General features: G+C 41.1%; 1 non-coding gene across 1 annotated transcript; it reads left to right on the top strand.

The window, feature by feature from the left end:
• Window positions 1–3,433: 3,433 nt before the first annotated feature.
• On the top strand, window positions 3,434–3,540 carry LOC114388755. The gene has a single exon (XR_003661553.1). It is a non-coding gene; the product is annotated as a small nucleolar RNA R71 (small nucleolar RNA).
• The last annotated feature ends 16,893 nt before the right edge of the window (window positions 3,541–20,433 follow it).

Genomic DNA, 20,433 nt, shown 5'->3' with positions numbered 1-20,433 from the left:
CTAGAATTATACAATAACACTTTTTGCCCAACTATGAAGTCCTTCTTAACTATCATGCTATCATGGAACTTCTTGGTCTTTTCTTTGTAGAACTTGGCATTCTTGTAGGCTTCTAGGCGGATTTCATCTAACTCACTCAGTTGCAACTTTCTTTCGTCACCAGCTTGATCCATAGAGAAGTTGTAAGTCTTCACTTCCCAATATGCTTTGTGCTCAATTTCCACTGGAAGATGACATGCCTTTCCAAAGACAACCCGATAAGGAGACATTCCTATGGGTGCTTTGTAGGCAGTCCGATGTGCCCAGAGAGCATCATCAAGCCTGGTACTCCAATCTTTCCTGCTTGACTGAACAATCTTCTCTAAAATTCTCTTGATCTCCCTGTTAGAAATTTCTGCCTGTCCATTGGTCTAGGGGTGGTATGGTGTGGATACCCTATGTACCACTCCGTACTTTTAAGCAGGGCATGCATTGTTCTGTTGCGAAATGGGTTCCTTGATCACTAACAATTGCTTTAGGTACTCCAAACCTGCAAAACAGATTAGACCTGACAAAATCTGCAACAACTTTAGCATCATTAGTTCTAGTGGGCTTGGCTTCCACCCATTTTGAAACATAGTCAACTGCAAGGAGAATTTAAACATAACCAAAAGAGACGACAAAAGGGCCCATGAAATCTATACCCCAGACATCAAACACCTCACAGAATGGCATAGGTTGCTGAGGCATTTGTTGTCGCCATGTAAGTGTATTTCCTGTTCTCTGACACTGCTCACAAGTGCTGCAGATCTTCCACGCATCTTTTCCTGATCCTTAGGAGCAATAGTAATTTGCATATAACCAAAAAAACCATCAAGGAAACAGTAGTGAAATTTACCTGCCAGGCGTTCAAGCATCTGGTCAATGAATGGCAAGGGAAAATGGTCCTTTTTGGTAACCTGGTTCAGCCTCCTATAGTCAATGCAGACTCTCCAACTGTTCTGCACCCGACTAGGAATCAGCTCCTCCTTCTCATTTTTTATCACTGTGAGGCCGGTCTTCTTCGAGACTACCTGGACGGGACTCACCCATTGGCTATCGGAGATAGGATAAATGATTCCAGCTTGCAAAAGCTTGGTTATCTCATTCTTCACTACATCAAGAATCACCGGGTTGAGTCTTCTCTGTGGTTGTCTTACTGGTTTAGCTCCAGCCTCTAAGTTTATTTGATGCATACATGTGGATGGGCTAATACCAGGAATGTCCGCCAGGGTACAGCCTATAGCCTTCTTATACTTCTTGAGAACAGACAACAACTTCTCTTCTTACTCATCAGCAAGGGAGGCAGATATAATCACTGGAAAACTTTTGCTATCATCCAAGTAAGCATATTTTAAATTTGATGGCAGAGGCTTCAATTCTGGTGTGTTCGGCTGGATAGTGGTAGAAGAAGATGGTTTCTTAGCCTGTACCTCATAAAGAAAGTCAGAGGTATGTGTACTTCCTGGAACATGGTTAGTCCTATCTGACTCTATAAAATCAATCTCGAGAGGTAAAACACCACCACCAGACATGCAATCAATATCACTTTCAGATTCACTCTCAACATCAAATTCAGACATATGACCAAGTACAATTTCAGACTCAATGCATGAAGAGTGAGAGGCATGAAGATTAGAGTAAAGATCAGTCATGTATTCATCAACAACATGATCAAGTATTTCAGCATGACATACAGAAAGATCTTCAGATGGGTATTTCATAGCATCCAAAATATTAAAATGAAGAGTTATATCACCAAACTCCATGGATAGTGTGCCTGCACAAACATCTATCTTAGTTCTAGCAGTTTTCATAAAGTGTCTACCTAAAATGATGGGAACTGATCCTTGAGAAAATCCATCTTCCATATTCAAAATATAAAAATCAACAGGGAAAATCAGTTCACCAACCCTAACTAAGACATATTCTATGAAACCAACAGGGTAGGCAACACTTCTATTAGCTAAATGAATTACCACATCAGTTGACTGCAAGGGACCTAGAGATAGAGAATTAAAAATAGACAGAGGCATAACACTAACAGAAGCTCCTAAATCTAGCATGGCATTGTCAAACTTACTATTCCCTATAATACAAGGTATGCTGAATGTACCTGGATCTTTACATTTTTCAGGAATTTGGGGAACAGATTTACCAATCAGTGCAGAGACATTTCTGCCCATGCTAATTCATTCACTTCCTTTAAGCTTCGGCTTATTAGTGCACAACTCCTTCAAGAATGTAGCATATCTTGGAATTTGCTTTATTGCATCCAGCAGAGGTATGTTTACCTCTACTTTTCTAAATGTTTCCAAGATCTCTTTCTCTGACTCTTCCATTTTTTGTTGGAAACTGCTCTTGGAGGGAATGGAAGAGGAGGGATGTGCTACTTCTGCAAATCAGAATTACCAGTGGAAGATTCACCTGCACAGAAATTGTTAGGTAAATTTTTGTCATCACCTTTTTCTGGAGTAGAGTGAAGTTTAGCAGGTTCATTTGCAGATGAGGAAGGTGCTACAGGTTGTGGTCCTTGACACTGCTTTCCCAACCTCAATGAAATGGCACTGACATTTTTGGGATTTTGGACAGATTGAGAAGGCAGCTTGTCAGAATTCTGGGACTGTTGTTGATTTAATTGTGTAGCCAATTGTCCCATTTGATTAGTTAAGCTCTGAATGGAGGCTCTGGTCTCTTGTTGAAACTACATGTTCTGCATGGTCATTTGCCTCACAAGTTCATCGAGGGAAGGTTGCGAAGGAGCCTCAATTGTTGGCTGTTTCTGGGGCTAATGCTATTGTTGGATTGGTGGAGGAATGTATGGTCTGCTTGGGCCATCAGCATTTTGGAAGGAAGGAGCAGGCTGCTGTTGTTGTTGCTGAGGGCTAGACCATCTGAGATTAGGGTGATTCCTCCATTCAGGGTGGTATCTGTTGCTGGAGTGGTCATAATTGTTCTATTGTTGTTGATTTTGCTGTTGAGGTTGAGGAGGTCTATTGTAAATGTTTGCAGCATAAGCTTCGGGCTGCTCAATTGCTCCAGGTTGCTACATGGAAGGGCAAAGGTCTGTATGGTGGTCAGCAGAGAAGCACAAACCACAAACTCTTGCGACAGGTACAAATTTCTGATTCAAGGCCAGCTGGGTTACCAAGATAACCAATGCATCTAGTTTTCCTTCTAGCTTCTTAGTTTCGGATGATGCAAATGAGTTTGTAGCTACCTCATACACTCCTCTAATGACTTTAGCATCATTTCTGGCGCTAAACTGCTGGGAGTTGGAAGCCATCTTCTCAATTAAATTTCTGGCTTCAACAGGAGTCATGTCTCCAAGGGCTCCACCACTGGCAGCATCCATCATACTTCTCTCCATATTACTGAGTCCTTCATAAAATATTGGAGAAGAAGCTACTCCGAAATCTGATGGTGAGGGCAACTGGCACATAGTTTTTTAAATCTCTCCTAGTATTTATACAGGCTCTCTCCACTGAGTTGTCTAATACCTGAGATATCCTTCCTGATGGTTGTGGTCTTGGAAGCAGGGAAATTTTTTTCTAAGAATACTCTCTTAAGGTCATCCCAGCTAGTGATGGACCTTGGAGCAAGGTAATACAACCAGTCCTTTGCCACTCCCTCTAAAGAATGAGGAAAAGCCTTCAGAAGTATGTGATCCTCTTGGACATCTGGGGGTTTCATGGTGGAGCAGACAATATGAAATTCCTTCAAATTTTTGTGCGGGTCTTCACCTGCAAGGCCATGAAACTTTGGAAGCAAATGAATCAGTCCAGTTTTAAGAACATATGGGACATCCTCATCAGGGTATTGGATGCACAAGCTTTCGTAGGTGAAATCAAGTGCAGCCATTTCCCTTAGAGTCCTCTCACGAGGTGGAGTTTGTGCCATGTTCTTAGAATGTTCAAAATCAAAATTCTTAGAATCAGAATGCTCAAAATTATAATGCTCAAAATCAGGATGTTCAAAATCACCAATAACAGAATGCACAGATTCACCAGTAATGGAATGCTCAGGATGATCAAAAGGTATAAAATGATGCCTAACTAATCTATGAAATGTCCTATCTATCTCAGGATCAAAGGGTTGTAAGTCAGATGGATTGCCTCTAGTCATACGCTACATTCAGCATGCACAACTAGCTGCCTTGTCATGTAAATAAAGGTGTAGGTTTGAACTACAGCTACCCTCAAATGATATCCAAATAACTTGAAATTTTGTGAGAAACCTTATAAAATGATGAGAAGATAGCACAAAAAATTTCAGGCAAAAATTCAAAGTCTAACTATGGAAGATAAAAATGGTAGGTTAAGAAAAATAAGTGAATAAAACTTGAAAAATAAAAAACTTTTGAAAGAATCACTATTTTTGGACGATGGAGACCTCAGGCAGCCTATGGTAGGCTGCCACGGCGTAGGAAATTTTTTTCTACCCCAAATACATATATAATAATTGCGATTCTGATAACCGGAGCAAAAGTTATGGCCGTTTGAAGTTTTGACAAACACATAATTTGCTACTTTTTTGGAACTTTCAAATCTGACCAAACTAAAGGCTCTAGCTATTTTTCCCACAAAATATGGATTGAAAGAAGTTTCCACAAAAAAATTCAGCCAAAAATAACAACCCTAGCTACTACAACAAAAAATCCAAAATAATTCAGCATGGGTGGTCGCTAAAATCCGTCGCTACATGATTTCTACTACTACTCTGTTTTGCCGCAAGCAAAAGTGGTCGCTAAGTCCGTCACAAAACTCTATTCACAGCAAAACACCCAAAACTGAAACAGGGGAAGCGCTTAATAGGAAAACTGAAACAGGGGAAGCGCTTAATAGGAAAACTGAAACAGAACACACACTAAACAAAATACCAGGATATTAAACAACACTAACACACATACTAACACAATACTAACAATCAAACATAAAACACGAAAGACTTAAACACTAACATGACACTAGCTATTATGAACCTTTGGACACTGCTCCCCGGCAATGGCGCCAAATTTGATCGAGGCCGTACCCGAATCAAATAAACATGAAAATGCAGTAACTAGGAAGTGATCCTAGGTCGTTTCCCAACGAGCAATGTTAAACCAAATGTTCATAATACACTTGCAGTAACAATAACGATTGGGGGGGGGTTGTTTGCTTTGTGATTTAAAGGACAGAACAAGTAAACTGTGAAATTCTGATACCAATGACAGATGTCGTACCAGATGTCACGACATCACGCTTCAGAACATGCAGATTATATTTGACAGTATGAACAGATTAAACAAGTAAATAACACAAGAGAATTGTTAACCCAGTTCGGTGCAACGTCACCTACATCTGGGGGCTACCAAGCCAGGGAGGAAATTCACTAAAATAGTGTTAGTTCGAAGATCTAACAGCCACTGTTTACAACCTTCTCACCTAACCACTACCCATGCAACCTCTACCTAAGAGCCACTCTTAGATATGAGAACCCCTCTCACTCCCTCTCAATCACTCTCCCGTGTTTACAAATAAATCAAAGACACACCAGAGATTGCTCTCTGAACAATAGAGATCAACTCTACACACTCAGGTCCAACACTTGATGTTAGGGTAACATCAAGGTGGCTCACAAAACACTCAAGTCCCAAAACTCACAAAATAACTCTTCAATCTCGGACTTGGTAGAAAACTCGTGCAGCCTTCATGTTTATATAGCAGTGTGCGTATCTGGGCTGTAACTACTTGCGCTGGATAAGATCTATCATTCTCCTGAAAATCTGCACTTAAAGATCTAAAAGATAAAGTTTGATCTTTTAGTTTTTATCTTTAATCTTTAATCCCTGAACGAACTATTCAAGTTTGTAATTCGAACTTTAATTATCTTTTAATTCGTTCCTAAAGATAGATCGCCAAATCTGTTGCTAACTGCACATTAATCTGTTAAAGATATAACAGATTTATGTGTCCAGTATTTTCGGGCAGGATGTCCTGGACATCGTATCCGACATCGTGGATCCTGCAACTTCAATTCTTCATTTGACATTTTATCTTGCCTTGTGCATTGTGCAGCCCAATCTGATTCCTTGACATAACGTTGGACATCATGTGCAGCAACTCCAGCTTTCCTTCATTGTCTAAGTGCTTATGTTTTAACAAAATTTTAGCCAATCTTTTAAAACTCAGTAAAGCTAAGCACTAACAATCTCCCCCTTTGGCAAATTTTGTCTAAAACATACTTAGACACTTCCTGAGCAGGTACGAGCAGTTATGCAAGTGGGATCAGCAACTTTCATTATCAGAGTAATCAAGCACAGCGGTATCTGTAGTGGCGACAGCAAAATTCTGCAAGTTGCAAGTCGTTTCCAGGATGTCAAGACATCTCACGTGACATCAGCTTTCTGCTCCCCCTGTCTCCATGCTCCTACTGCTGTGAAGCAGTTCACTGCGGCATCTTCTATCAGCTACTAGTTTTAGTAGCTTACATCAATCATTATCAGCAGCAGTAGTATAAATACTACTCCCCCTCAAAATCATATAACTACTACTCCCCCTCAAAATCATAAATCATGCATAATATAATATATCCTACTACTCCCCCTTTTTAGACAGAATTTGGCAAAAGTATAACGCATGAAATTAATGTGCAAATATTACAGACCAATAACTAGTAAAAGTAAAAGCAAAAATAAAGGTCTGATGGTCATGGGGTGGCATCAGAATCATCATCATCTGATTCTGTATCCTCTGCTGCATCTTCTTCTTCCTCAGCTGCTTCTTCTTCTTCCTCAGCTTCTTCTTCTTCCTCAGCTGCTTCTCCATCATCAATGCCACTGTCTGAGAGTCTTTTGATCAGGCGTTCCAGCTCCATTTTCTTCTCTGTGGTGGCTTTGATGGTTGCTTCCAGCACCTTGCATGTGTCCTTGAGTTCAGCAATCAAAGCATCCTTGGACACAGCACCTGAAGCAGCAGCTTTCCCTGATGTCGAGACAATGTCTGGGACATGTGTCCCCTCAAACAGTTTGTAATGCAGGGACAGAGCAGATTCTCTCTTCTTCACAGAGTCAATGTTGTTTAAAATATTGGGATGTTGACTCAACATAATGCCACACAATACAGTTGGGAAGGCAATGGGTAATTTGACAGCAAAAGATTCTGAATGCTTAACAGTTTGATCAAAAATATAGTTTCCAAAATTAAATTTGGACTTGGTTCCAACAGCATACAAAAATTTACCCAAACCTGTGGCAACAGTGGAAGTATGATTGGTGGGTACCCAGTTTGCAGTGCCAATCCTATGCAGGATTGCATACTTCACACTTAGCTTCCCTGCAGAAAGCTTCCCTTTCTTTGGCCAATGCTGGACTTGTTTGGCAGTGATTTCCTTGGCAATTTGATGCTCAGAAACAGCAATATCCACCACTCCTTCAGTTGGTCTGCCCAGGTATTTGTTGATCACAGCAGGGGAGAATCTAACACATTTTCCTCTGACAAACACTTTCTGATACTCATCACTCTTTCTGTTTGTTATGTCAGAGGGAATGTTGACAATGAATTCCCTGACTAGACTTTCATAGCAATCTCCCAACTTGGTGACAGTTTTCAGCAGTCCTGCAGCCTTGATGAGGTCCATGATCTCCTTGCAATCCAAGGCATCTCTTCCCAGTTCTCTTTCTAAGGCAAGTCTGCGTTGATATACAAATTTCCACCTTTCAACATTGCCAATGGAGTGGAATGAAATGTTGTCCAATGGTGCATCAGGGACATTTCCAGGCACCTTTTTCCCTGATTTCTTGGCCCTCTTGATGTCGGGAACATCTAGTTCGACATCATCATCAGAATCAGATGAGGAAATTTCTTTCCTCTTCTTGGAAGGGATTGCAACTTTGCTCCATCTGGATGTGGTAGGAGTGATTGGTGTGCTCTTCTTCTGTGCCATAGTTTTGATTCGTCCAGACCTAATAATGGGGGTTTTTCCCTTTCTGCTTTGTAATCTTTCTGCAATGCCAGGTGCCAACTTGTTGGCAATGGGTTCCTCATCAGATTCTACTTCTTCTAGGTCAATGAGGTCACCTGGAGCAGGTTCTGGTGCCCTTGGTGCAGGGGTCTCCTCTGTGGCTTGATCCTCTTCCTCTGTTGATTCCTCTTTACTGGATGAAGAGAGGACTTCAGCATTTGGGGTGGAAGATGTTGGAACATCTTTATCAGCATCAGGGACAGAAGCATTTTTCAGAATGCTACTCACAATACTGCGGATCTTCTTATCCATCTCCGTGTCTACTTCCCTAGGACTTGTTGCAAGGCTAGGGTTTTCAGAAATCTTCACTCCCTGTTGTCTTTTGGGGACCAGTTTCTCAGGAACAGGGGCTTGACCAGGAATCATTTGTATGGGTTGGATATTGAATTCAGGTTGTTCCTGGTTTGATGGTGCTTTGGTGGATGATGGAGATGATGGTACAGAGGGTGAACCAGGAGATGAAGTTTCTTTTGGTGAGGTAGCCATGGAGAAGCAGAGCCTTCGGAGTGGTTTCGTAAATCTCTGAGAGCTGTTGGGGAATGCTGATGAAACCGAGATTACCACGAAAATATGAGTTTGAATGAGGAATGTAGAGGGACGTGTGAAGCAACGGTCGAATTTGTTTTGGCCCAGTAGTGAACGCGCTATTAACGTTTGAGCACGTTCAGATAAAAGTAATTGCTATAAATCCTCTAGCAGACAAATGCCCAGCTTGCCCCTCAGTTTTTCAAACTGATTTGCATCCAATGCCTTTGTGAAAATATCTGCTATTTGTTCCTCAGTGTCAACATGCTCCAGTGTGATGACTTTATCATCAACAAGATCTCTAATATAGTGATGTCTAATGTCAATGTGCTTGGTTCTGCTGTGTTGAACAGGATTTTTAGAAATATTAATAGCACTCATGTTGTCACAGTACAATGTCATGACATCTTGTTCGACATTGTACTCCTTCAGCATCTGCTTCATCCAAACTAGTTGTGAACAGCTGCTTCCTGCTGCAATATACTCTGCTTCAGCAGTAGATAGGGACACGCAGTTTTGCTTCTTGCTGAACCATGAAATAAGATTGTTTCCCAAATAGAAACATCCACCAGAAGTGCTTTTTCTGTCATCTGCACTTCCAGCCCAATCAGCATCACAATACCCAACCAGCATTGAACCTGAACAATGACAGTACATAATCCCATAGTCACTGGTGCCATTTACATATTTCAGAATTCTCTTTACTTGATTCAAGTGACTTATCTTGGGATTGGCTTGATATCTTGCACAAACACCTACTGCAAAGGTGATGTCAGGTCTGCTTGCTGTTAAATATAGTAAGCTCCCAATCATGCTTCTGTACAGACTTTGATCAACACTGGTGCCAGCTTCATCTTTTGTCAGCTTCAAGTGAGTAGGTGCAGGTGTTCTTTTATGGCTGGCATTTTCCATCCCAAACTTCTTGACAATGTTCTTTGCATACTTGCTTTGTGAGAGGAATATGGAGTCTTCCATCTGCTTCACTTGGAGTCCCAGAAAATAAGTCAGCTCTCCAACAAGACTCATCTCAAATTCAGATTGCATCTGTTGGACAAAATGTCGAAGCATCTCATTCGACATCCCTCCAAACACAATGTCATCAACATATATCTGTGCTATCATCAAGTTTTCAGCATCTTGTTTGACAAAGAGAGTCTTGTCAATTCCTCCCTTCCTATACCCTTGCTGAGTAAGGAACTCTGTTAGCCTTTCATACCAAGCTCTTGGAGCTTGCTTCAATCCATAGAGAGCCTTCTTGAGCCTGTATACATGATCTGGATGAGTTGGATCTACAAATCCCTTTGGCTGCTCCACATAGGCTTCTTCATTCAGGTATCCATTCAGAAACGCGCTCTTCACATCCATCTGGTACAGCTTGAATTTGAGGATGCAAGCTACACCAAGTAACAATCTGATGGACTCAAGTCTAGCAACAGGGGCGAAAGTTTCATCAAAGTCTACACCTTCAATCTGAGTGTAGCCTTGAGCAACAAGTCTGGCCTTGTTTCTGGTTATAACACCTTCTTCATTGGTTTTGTTCTTGAAGATCCACTTGGTGCCAATCACATTAGTTCCCTCGGGTCTAGGAACTAGCTCCCAAACTTCATTCCTTTTGAATTGCTCCAATTCTTCTTGCATAGCATTGATCCAGAACTCATCAGTCAGTGCCTCTTTCACATTCTTGGGCTCAATTTTGGAGACAAAACATGAATTGGAGACAATCTCAATCTCCCTTGATCTTGTAGTGACTCCTCTGTTTGGATCTCCTATAATCAGCTCCTTGGGGTGCATCTTCTGGATTCTAATGGAGGGACTCTTGTCAGGTTTATTGATGTTTGGTTCATCTGTAGCAGAATCAGAGTTTTCTGCATTTTCTGCACTTTTAGCTGTATCTGCTACATCGTCTCCCAATGTTCTGACATCTTCTTCGACATCCTTCTTTCTTGCTGGAGTTAGATCATCAACAACCACATTGATGGATTCCATCACAATTCTGGTTCTGGAATTGAATACTCTATATGCTCTGCTGTTTGTAGAGTATCCCAAGAATATTCCTGCATCACTCTTGGGATCCATCTTTCTCCTTTGCTCTCTATCTGCCAAAATGTAACATGGACTTCCAAATATGTGGAAGTGCTTGACAGTTGGCTTCCTCCCTTTCCAGATTTCATACAGTGTGGTTGGAGTCCCTCTTCTAAGTGTGACTCTGTTGTGGATGTAGCATGCTGTGTTCATGGCTTCAGCCCAGAGATTATAGGGAAGTTCTTTGGCATGAAGCATGACCCTAGCAGCTTCTTGCAAAGTCCTGTTTTTCCTTTCAACTATGCCATTTTGTTGTGGTGTAATGGCTGCAGAGAACTCATGAGTGATGCCTTCAGATGTGCAGAATTCAGTAAACTTGCTGTTTTCAAACTCTCTGCCATGGTCACTCCTGATTCTCTTGATGACACAGTCTTTTTCTCTTTGAAGTCTTAGACTCAACTCCTTGAATACTTCAAAGGTGTCTGATTTCTCTCTGATAAAGTTGACCCAGGTAAATCTGGAGAAATCATCCACAACAACATAGGCATACCTCTTTCCTCCAAGGCTTTCAACTTGCATAGGCCCCATCAAGTCCATGTGAAGTAGTTCCAGCACCCTGGAAGTGGTCTGATGTTGAAGCTTCTGGTGGGACATCTTGACTTGCTTTCCAATCTGACATTCACCACAGATTCTGCCTTCTTCTATTTTCAGATTGGGAATGCCTCTAACAGCACCTTTGTCAATGATTTTCTTCATGCCTCTTAAGTGCAGATGTCCAAATCTTTGATGCCATATTTTGACTTCATCTTCTTTGGAGAATAGACATGTGGAGGAGTAACTGGTTTCTTGAGGTGTCCATAGGTAACAGTTGTCCTTTGATCTGCTGCCCTTCATTAGGACTTCACTCTTCTCATTTGTCACCAAGCATTCTGACTTTGTGAAGTTTACATTGAATCCTTCATCACACAACTGACTGATGCTGATCAAATTCGCAGTCAGTCCCTTCACCAGCAATACTTTGTTCAGACTAGGAAGTCCATCATGGACTAGCTTTCCCATTCCAGTGATCTTTCCTTTAGACCCATCTCCAAATGTCACATAGCTAGTGGAGCAAGGTTCAATGTTCACCAGGAATTCTTTAACTCCTGTCATGTGTCTGGAACAGCCGCTATCTAGGTACCAATCTTCCTTAGCTGATGCTCTAAGTGAAGTATGAACAACAAGACTAACAATCTTGTGTTTTGGAACCCACATCATCTTCCTTCCGCTGCTGCTACTTTGAGTTCCATGATGTGGATGGCCATGTAGATGATAGCAAAAGGGCTTTATGTGACCATACTTGCCACAGTAGTGACACCTCCACTTCTTTCTTTTGCTCTTTTTCTGCTGCGTTCCATGCTGTCGAGACCGATGTTGTGACATCGTGGCTCCAGTGCTGTTTTTGGCAGGAACAAATTCTGTCATGGTTATTCTGCCAGCAGATTTATGATTAAACCCGAGTCCTCTCTGGTTTCCAACATTCTTCCCAAGCTGTAGCACCTCATCAAGCATATCTGATCCTTTATTCAGCATCTTTATTGATTTTGTCATGTTTTCCAGTTTAGAGTTCAGAAAGCCAACTTCTCCTTTAAGCTCAGAGATCTCCTCTTCATGTGCCTCCTTCTCAGCCTCCAGATTTGCAATGACCTTCTTCAGTTGTGCTTCTTGCTGAAGAATCTTCTCACTTTTGATGCATAGTTTTCTATAGGATATAGCAAGCTCATCAAAAGTGATTTCAATATCACTTGAATCTTCATCAGATTCAAATCTCCCAGTGAGTGCATTCACATCTTTGTCAGAATCACTTTCTTGTTCACTCTCTGTATCATCAGACCGACATACAGAAAGTCCTTTCCTCTGCTTCTTGAGATGGGTGGGACATTCAGCTTTGATGTGCCCATAGCCTTCACACCCATGGCATTGAATTCCTTTGCTGTGACTGGGCTTTTCATCTGACTTTTTGTGGTATTCACTACCTTTCCTGATGTCGAAAGGGATGTTCCGGACATGTGGTTTCTGCCTCCTGTCCATTCTGTTCAGCACTTTGTTGAACTGTTTTCCAAGGAGCACAACTGCATTAGTCAGACCTTCATCAGTATCCAGGTCATACTCATCTTCTTCTCCTTCATCATTGGACACGAACGCCAGGTTCTTGCTCTTCTTTTCAGTCCTATCCGAGAGTCCTAGCTCAAAGGTTTGAAGGGAACCAATGAGTTCATCTACTCTCATGTTGCAAATGTCTTGGGCCTCCTCTATTGCAGTGACTTTCATGTCAAATCTCTTAGGCAAAGATCTGAGGATCTTTCTCACCAGCTTTTCATCTGTCATCCTTTCTCCCAAGGCAGTGCAAGCATTGGCAATCTCAAGAATGTTCATGTGGAAGTCATGAATACACTCTTCCTCCTTCATCTTCAGATTTTCGAATTTTGTAGCCAATAGTTGCAATCTGGACATCTTCACTTTGGAGGTTCCTTCATGAGTGGTTTTCAGGATCTCCCATGCATCCTTGGCCACTGTGCATGTGTTGATCAGTCTGAAGATATTCTTGTCAACTCCATTGAATAGGGCATTCAAGGCTTTGGAGTTTCCAAGTGCCAATTCGTCTTCTTCTTTTGTCCAGTCTTCTTCCGGCTTCAATTCATTAGTGGGCTTTCCTTCTGTGTCCAACATCTTGGGATGTTCCCAGCCTTTGATGACAGCTTTCCAGGTTCTGCTATCCAGTGATTTGAGGAAGGCCACCATCCTTGCTTTCCAGTATTCATAGTTGGTTCCATCCAGAATCGGTGGTCTGTTCACTGGTCCTCCTTCTTTCTCCATGTTCATCAGAATTTATCTCCCTAGATCTCACTCAGTGATTTAGAGTGCCCGCTCTGATACCAATTGAAATTCTGATACCAATGACAGATGTCGTACCAGATGTCACGACATCACGCTTCAGAACATGCAGATTATATTTGACAGTATGAACAGATTAAACAAGTAAATAACACAAGAGAATTGTTAACCCAGTTCGGTGCAACGTCACCTACATCTGGGGGCTACCAAGCCAGGGAGGAAATTCACTAAAATAGTGTTAGTTCGAAGATCTAACAGCCACTGTTTACAACCTTCTCACCTAACCACTACCCATGCAACCTCTACCTAAGAGCCACTCTTAGATATGAGAACCCCTCTCACTCCCTCTCAATCACTCTCCCGTGTTTACAAATAAATCAAAGACACACCAGAGATTGCTCTCTGAACAATAGAGATCAACTCTACACACTCAGGTCCAACACTTGATGTTAGGGTAACATCAAGGTGGCTCACAAAACACTCAAGTCCCAAAACTCACAAAATAACTCTTCAATCTCGGACTTGGTAGAAAACTCGTGCAGCCTTCATGTTTATATAGCAGTGTGCGTATCTGGGCTGTAACTACTTGCGCTGGATAAGATCTATCATTCTCCTGAAAATCTGCACTTAAAGATCTAAAAGATAAAGTTTGATCTTTTAGTTTTTATCTTTAATCTTTAATCCCTGAACGAACTATTCAAGTTTGTAATTCGAACTTTAATTATCTTTTAATTCGTTCCTAAAGATAGATCGCCAAATCTGTTGCTAACTGCACATTAATCTGTTAAAGATATAACAGATTTATGTGTCCAGTATTTTCGGGCAGGATGTCCTGGACATCGTATCCGACATCGTGGATCCTGCAGCTTCAATTCTTCATTTGACATTTTATCTTGCCTTGTGCATTGTGCAGCCCAATCTGATTCCTTGACATAACGTTGGACATCATGTGCAGCAACTCCAGCTTTCCTTCATTGTCTAAGTGCTTATGTTTTAACAAAATTTTAGCCAATCTTTTAAAACTCAGTAAAGCTAAGCACTAACAAACTGGAATACGAAACTACTAATATTAAAAATGGGTTGTTTCCTCTGATTCAGAAGCCATTCTCTTATCCTGGGTTATGCACAATTCGTTCCTAACAGTTAACCACTTAATCCAACCCTATTTCAATTTACTAAGCGAAAATCAACTTAGGGTTGTCAATACGTGATTAGGCAACACATATACCAGTTAGCCCTTCGTCCATTAAGCATGAACGCAAGTTAGGCTCATAGGCAATTAATCGAACACGAAGCGTGCACTGATTAATGTTCACGAATTTGGGTTAACTGGTGAAGGGGAAACTGCGAGGAAGCCACATTATAAACGAAACCTCAAAGAGAGTTGAACTTCGTCCTCAAAAGGAAACAACACCAGAAAATCTAGCCTTCCATAGATTCAAACAGAAAACGCAAATGAAACTAAAAGCATAAACGTAAATGAAGCAGAAACGTAAATGAAAGTAGAAGAAGAAACAAGAACGAAATTGTTATTAGCAGCAGAAAATGGAAAATTGCATTAAGAACCAAACAGTATCATTCAAGCAAAAAAACGTAAAACCTAAACAAAGCTCTGAATAATGAATAACATAACAGAATAGCCTTGCACGAATCCCAAGGCTTCTATTTAAAAAGAGTCACTCAAAGTCACTGGGCCCTATTACATTACTCTGGCCCAAAATGAAATATACACTGAACCACATAAAATAAAATTGCGAAATTTCCTAATTAGAAATTAACTAAGGTAAGCGCTGCTTTATTTGCCCTCTTCAAGTCCACAACCAAAATCCGAATTAAGCCCAATGTTTCATTAATTCCTGAAATTAGATTAAAAACATCAAATTAGCTAAATGAGTGCAAATAATAAAACTGTCTAATTAATTGACAATTAAGACCAATCAGTAATTAAAATGGTGCTAAAAGGGTTTAGAAAATAGAAGAAAATGATGGCATATCAACCGGATTCATCTTTGTCAAGATAACAACTTGTATTCATAGGAGTAGCCAAGTGTTTTGAGTTTTCCATTCCAAATCTCTTAATGAGTTCTTTGCAATACTTTGCTTGATTGACAAAGATCCCGTCATTTGTTTGTTTGATTTGTAGTCGAAGAAAATAATTTAACTAACCCATAATGGACATCTCAAACTCACTTTGCATATCAATAGAAAACTCCTTGCACAAAAATTCATTAGTAGATCCAAAAATTATATCATCAACATAAATTTGTACCAACAGGATATCATTATCTTTCTTTTTTATGAATAAGGTGGTATCTACTTTCCCTCTAGTAAAATTCTTCTCTAATAGGAATTTACTTAATCTTTCATACCAAGCCCTAGGTGCTTGTTTTAAACCATAAAGTGCCTTCTTTAATCTATAGACATGGTCTAGTTTTTGTGAGTCTTCAAACCCAGGAGGTTGTTCCGCATATACCTCCTCCTGAATTAGACCATTTAAGAAAACACTCTTGACATCCATTTGATATAATTTAAAATTCATAACAGATGCATATGCTAATAACATCCTAATGGCTTCTAATCTAGCTACAGGTGCAGAAGTTTCTTCATAGTCTACACCTTCTTCTTGGTTATATCCTTTTTCTACAAGTCTAGCATTATTCCTACTTACTATACCATTTTCATCCAATTTATTTCTAAATACCCACTTAGTTCCTATGATTGGATAATCTGAAGGTTTTTCTACTAATTCCTGTCGCAACGTGCCTTTTTGCGGGCGTGCGAGGCAGGGCTCATGGGTGCGCTTTCCAAAGGAGGAAAGATGCGCGGAGTCGCCACCAACGTTTATTTGTGGAAAACATCAGAATAACCGAAGGAAACCGGTCAAAAAGAAAATTCTAAGTTCAGGAGTTGTATTTAAGTTTGAGGAAGGTATTAGCACCTCTCACGTTTGTCTCAAAGGGCAACAGCCTATTTTTAGAATTTGTGGAAATTGTGTTACCTTAACTTTTATTTCTTTTTATTTTTTGAGGTCGACAAAAGCGGGGCTTTTGCTCCTACGTACCCTCCATCGAAGAGGAAATCAGACCTACGCAGTTCTTTCTTTAAAGGTGAATCAAGCGATTCTTTTACTTGAAAGGTGATCACTTAAAAGTGTTGGGCCTTTAAAAATGATTCATTTAACTTGGTAAGAAAAAGCTTAGATAAAACTTTCAAATCCTTTTTTAGTGATTTTTTTTGGTGGACGAGCTTGACTTGGCGAATTGATTTTAGCCTTAGTTGCGCTTTAGTTATTAGTCAATTCAATTAAGAATGAGAAATCCCAAAGAGAAAACGTCCGATTGATTTTTGTGCTTCATTTTACTAAATGATATTTTTTTATTATTATATTATTATTTTACCTCTTTTTTGATTTCCAACGTGGTTACGGCACGACCGAACGGTCGGAATTCATTTTAACCGAAATTAACGGATGATACAATTCAAATGATTGGTGGAAATTTATTTTATTTTTTGATTAGGTGAGAAATGACTTAAATAAATGACTGAAGCACGTCAAAAGGGGGTATAGAAAGCGAATGAAAACGCGAATAAAAATACATGAAACAAAATGTGGACCACCACGGGTACATAGAATGAATTGAAAAGCTCGGTTTGGGGTACTTACTAGTTGAAGACTGAAGAAAACGAAGAACGAACGATGAATGTCAAAGAACGGTTGAAAATCTTCGCGTAATTACTCACGGAAACGTTACGGAAGCGCCTCGGCTTGGATTTTCTTCACGGAAACAATTTTCCTCAGCAATTTCGAGAGAATAAGAAGTGCCAAGAAGGCTGAAACCCTTCCCTCTTCACTCCTCCCCCTATTTATAGCAAAATAGGGGAGGAGCTTGCCACCCAGCTCGCCCAGGCAAGCAAGGTTGCTTCCTCCAGAAGCAACAGCCTTCTGGAGGAAGAATCTGGAAGGCCCAAGTGGGCCTGATTGCTATTTGTACCCCCCTTTTTACTAAATGCACCCCCCTTTACCTTTTCTGGTAATTATTTTTCCGTAACGTTACAAAACTTTACGAATTTCGTAACGATACTTATTTTCCTTCCGCAAGGTTACGAATCCTTACGGATTATGTATTTACTCTTTTTTAGCTTTCGAAGAAGTTACGAAAGCACACGGATTGCAAAAAATACCTCCTTTCGATTTCCATCACATTACGGAATTTTCACGGATCGCGTAAGCCTGCTTCCTTTTGATTTTCGGCACGTCTCGGGACTTCACATATTGTGCAACAAAGGGTGCCAAGTATCTCTAAGCGGCCAATCAAAGGTTGTATATCATCAAATAATAATCCCCAGACGAAATTAGGGTATGACAGTTGCCCCTCTTTACTTACCTCTCATTGGAGATAAGAGGAAAGCAAAGATAAGACACTGATTTCGTCTGTCCTCCCCTTTCCGTGATGACGACTCTCGTCTCTACTCCTTCTTTTTTTTCTGCACAACACAAAACAAAATACAAACAACAACAACAAGAACAATGAATATAATATACATATACACATATACACATGTTTGGCGAAGGAACCGATCCGGAAAATAACAGAAAAACATATTTCCCAATCACCAGAGGCTCTGCGCTTGATAACGAAGGACACATGAACAGCGCTAGGTGATAACATTCATGGGTTTCCGAATAAGATTGGAGAATGGAGAATTGGCAAACAGCGCTACGCAATAACTTCGCGGGGCTCCAGACTCGAAGGTGGAGGATGCATGAACAGCGCTAGGCAATAACATTCATAGGGCTCCGAAAAAAAAGTGGAGAATGGAGAATTGGCGAACAACGCTACACAATAACTTCGCGGGGTTCCAGACTCGAAGGTGGAGGATGCATGAACAGCGCTAGGCGATAACATTCATGGGGCTCCGAAAAAAAAGTGGAGAATGGAGAATTCGCGAACAGCGCTACGCAATAACTTCGCGGGGCTCCAGACTCGTTGGTGGAGGATGCATGAACAACGCTAGGCAATAAATGCATGGGGCTCCAAAAAAAGTGGAGAATGGAGAATTGGCGAACAACGCTACGCAATAACTTCACGGGGCTCCAGACTCGAAGGTGGAGCACACATGAACAACGCTAGGCAATAAATTCATGGGTCTCCGAATAAAGTGGAGAATGGAGAATTGGCGAACAGCGCTACTCAATAACTTCGCGGGACTCCAGACTCGTTGGTGGAGGATGCATGAACAGCGCTAGGCAATAAATTCATGGGGCTCCGAAAAAAGTGGAGAATGGAGAATTGGCGAACAGCGCTACGCAATAGCTTCGCGGGGCTCCAGACTCGAAGGTGGAGGACACATGAACAGCGCTAGGCAATAAATTCATGGGGCTCCGAAAAAAGTGGAGAATGGAGAATTGGCGAACAACGCTACGCAATAACTTCACGGGGCTCCAGACTCGAAGGTGGAGCACACATGAACAACGCTAGGCAATAAATTCATGGGTCTCCGAATAAAGTGGAGAATGGAGAATTGGCGAACAGCGCTACGCAATAACTTCGCGGGGCTCCAAACTCGAAGGTGGAGGACACATGAACAGCGCTAGGCAATATATTATTCATGGGGCTCCGAAAAAAAATGGAGAATGGAGAATTGGCGAACAGCGCTACGCAATAACTTCGCAGGGCTCCAAACTCGAAGGTGGAGGACACATGAACAGCGCTAGGCAATAAATTCATGGGGCTCCGAAAAAAGTGGAGAATGGAGAATTGGCGAACAGCGCTACGCAATAACTTCGCGGGATTCCAGACTCGTTGGTGGAGGATGCATGAACAGAGCTAGGCAATAAATGCATGGGGCTCCGAAAAAAGTGGAGAATGGAGAATTGGCGAACAGCGCTACGCAATAGCTTCGCGGGGCTCCAAACTCGAAGGTGGAGGACACATGAACAGCGCTAGGCAATAAATTCATGGGGCTCCGAAAAAAGTGGAGAATGGAGAATTGGCGAACAGTGCTACGCAATAACTTCATGGGGCTCCAGACTCGAAGGTGGAGGACACATGAATAGCGCTAGGCAATAAATTCATGGGGCTCCGAAAAAAAATGGAGAATGGAGAATTGGCGAACAGCGCTACGCAATAACTTCGCGGGGCTCCAGACTCGTTGGTGGAGGATGCATGAACAACGCTAGGCAATAAATTCATGGGGCTCCGAAAAAAAGTTTTTTGGCTGGACCGAACGGTCCACCGGGTTTTTCCACCTAAAAGGCAAACATGCTTTTTGCAAAGAAAAATAAATCATTCGCGAGAGCACCATATCTTAGAGAAACAATATACTTTTGCCAAGGGTAATCTTCCTTGTGACCGAAATTAAGGGCAGGATGTCAACATTTAGCTTTAAAATGAACATGCGGGGGAAACATCGGGCTAAGCTGAAAATAAATCACTCATAGTGTATAAAACTCACACAGGCAAGTGTTTTATCCTATTCCCAAACCATAACTGCACCATGACTTTATTTTGCACACGATTTCCTATCGAATCAAAGATCAAACATACGATCACGGACCAATAGGATTTTCTCGAGGGTAGTGTTTTTGGAGAGGAAGTTGTGTGTTTCGGTCTTTTCCTCTTTGTTCATGTGGGGTGGGATATCGCCAGTCGAGAATGACTTTGAATGGCAATTCGAAAGGAAGAGACACCAAAAATGGGTTTTCCTTTGCCGATAGTCACTTATCTTGCCGATAATTTATCTGGTCGTAAGATTTTCCATTCCCTTTCTTTCATTGATCCAGAATTATTCTGTTTGCCTCCGCTCTTTTCCATTTTCACTTCCCTTCGACCTTCGACCGTGAATCCTTCCTTTTCTTTTTTATTGTTCTTTTCTTTATTTTCATCCTTTTCTTTTTCTTTCTTTCCATTTATTCCTTTTCTTTCTTTTCACTACTCCTTCCCCATCCTTTTGTTTGGGAAATCAGGTTTTAGCATTCTATTTGCTCTC

This window comes from Glycine soja, chromosome 15 (genome assembly GCF_004193775.1).
Source record: "Glycine soja cultivar W05 chromosome 15, ASM419377v2, whole genome shotgun sequence".
NCBI classification, from domain to species: domain Eukaryota; kingdom Viridiplantae; phylum Streptophyta; class Magnoliopsida; order Fabales; family Fabaceae; genus Glycine; species Glycine soja.
This window is presented reverse-complemented; position numbering and strand designations above follow the sequence as displayed.